Below are 2,500 nucleotides of genomic sequence, written 5' to 3'. Positions count from 1 at the left end.
CAATACAAATGGTAGGCTTGAATGTCGACAAAGTGACGCGAAGCGGAAGCCTACCACGGCGTAAAAATGTCGACAGAATTTTTCGGACCTTGTCCTGCCATGGGCTGCGCGCAGCATGCCGGCAGCCTGTGCGCAGCGTGCGCACAGCATGTCGGCAGCGTGCGCGCTGCTGAGACTGTCGACAGAAATTTTCGAAACTTGTCCTGCCATGCGCGCGCGCAGCGTGCGCACAGCATGCCGGCAGCGTGCGCGCACCATGCCGGCAGCGTGCGCGCACCATGCCGGCAGCGTGCGCGCACCATGCCGGCAGCGTGCGCGCAGCTTGCGCGCAGCGTGCTGATTCTGTCGACAGTGAGGCTAGCGAAACTTGTCCTGCCATGGCGTGCGCGCAGCCTGTGCGCGCAGCTTGCGCATCTGTCGACAGTGAGGCTAGCGAACTTGTCCTGCCATGGCATGCGCTGTGCGCAGCTCTGTGCGCAGCGTGCACGCAGCTTGCGCATCTGTCGACAGTGAGGCTAGCGAAACTTGTCCTGCCATGGCATGCGCGGCGCCTGCGCGCAGCCTGCGCGCAGCATGCGCACAACATGCGCACAGGCTGTGCGCAGCGTGCGCGGAGCTTGCGCGCAGCTTGCGCATCTGTCGACAGTGAGGCTAGCGAAACTTGTCCTGCCATGGCATGCGCGCAGCGTGCGCGCAGTCTGTGCGCAGCATGCGCGCAGCCTGTGCGCAGCGTGCGCGCAGCTTGCGCATCTGTAGACAGTGAGGCTAGCAAAACTTGTCCTGCCATGGCATGCGCGCAGTCTGCGCGCAGCATGCGCGCAGCATGTGCGCAGCATGCCGGCAGCATGGTTCCAGGTTTTTTCAAATGTCGACAGAATTTTTCAAATCTTGTCAAACCCCGTTTTTATTGAAATTTCCTCGCACAATAAGCTCCCCATAAGTAGTCTATGATTTTTAGGACCTTCTCCAACTTACAAAACTAAAAAATTCCTCCCGGATTTGTTTTAATGATTTTTTCAATTTTACGACTTCTAAAACTAATAAAAAATACTTCCCGACTTCAAAAATTTATGAAACTTTTTCCCATCATAGATTGCATGTTTCTTAGTATCCCTGCAAAAAATCACGTCCAAATACCTTGTATTGAATTATTTAGAGCCCATTATGACTCCTCGCGCATAGGTGATGTCTCTTCCTGTCAAAGGGCTAAATGCATAAAATGCTATATAGGGGGGTGTGTGTTGCCTGCATATGCATGGCAGCCCATGCCTTCCTAGCTGCAGCCCCCTTCCCCCACGCCACACCCATGTCATGTTGCCTCGATATGTTGCCTCGGTATTATGGGTTTGGTGTCGGGGTCGGGGGGCTGCCACCCATGGCGGTGGTGGCCGGAATCCGGCCGCCGCCACCACGCCGCCGCCATGGGTGAGGGAGGAAAAAAAAGGCGTGGAAAGTTGCGAAATGGGGTTGTCTAGGCTATTTTTTGGCATGGGAGAGCATGGAGTGCTAGGAACTCCTTCTCAAATGCACGGGCATGTCGACCACAACCTCATTTCGCAACAACAACCACCCGTGTGGGGTGGCGGTGGGTGGATAGTCGCGGATTGGGGCTTGCCAAGCCAATGTTTTCAAAAAATTTCATCAAAATTAAAAACAAATGTTTTGTTGCCTTCGGATTTGTGGGCGAGCGGCGAGTCGGAGTGGAGCCGGTAAAGTTTAACCTCGGTGTGCACGGTTGTTTTTAGAAACTCAATCCAATGCCGGGGACGTTGAAAGTGACGCTCTTATGAGTTGCAAACCCGCAAGATTTAAAGAACCTTTTCAAAACAATTTCAAACCAACAAGATTTAAAAACAGAAATTTTCATCAAAATGAAAAACAAATGTTTTGTTGCCTTCGGACTAGTGGGCGAGCGGCGAGTCGGAGTGGAGCCGGTAAAGTTTAACCTCGGTGTGCACGGTTGTTTTTAGAAACTCAATCCAATGCCGGGGACGTTGAAAGTGACGCTCTTATGAGTTGCAAACCCACTAGATTTAAAGAACCTTTTCAAAACAATTTCAAACCAACAAAATTAAAAACAAATGTTTCGTTGCAAACAAATTGTGGGCGAGCGGCGAGTCGGAGTGGAGCCGGTAAAGTTTAACCTCGGTGTGCACGGTTGTTTTTAGAAACTCAATCCAATACCGGGGACGTTGAAAGTGACGCTCTTATGAGTTGCAAACCCACAAGATTTTAAAAACTTTTTGAAAATGTTTCTTCTAAATGACACATTTTGATCCTTGGCAAGTGCTCAATCCGTAACTATCCAATCACCGCCACACCACACCGGTCGGGAGTGTGTGAATGGTGTGCTTCCCGGGGTTGGCATAGATAATCTTTCGCATCGACAATCTTTTGCATGCGAGGGAATGTCTATGCCAACCCCGGGAAGCACACCATTCACCCACTAGTTGTGGGCGACGATGGGTTGGCTTCAAATGAATTTTTGCTTGGGGTTGTC

This window comes from Prunus avium, unplaced genomic scaffold (genome assembly GCF_965620075.1).
Source record: "Prunus avium unplaced genomic scaffold, drPruAviu1.hap1.1 HAP1_SCAFFOLD_55, whole genome shotgun sequence".
In the NCBI taxonomy this organism is placed as follows: Eukaryota; Viridiplantae; Streptophyta; class Magnoliopsida; order Rosales; family Rosaceae; genus Prunus; species Prunus avium.
This window is presented reverse-complemented; position numbering follows the sequence as displayed.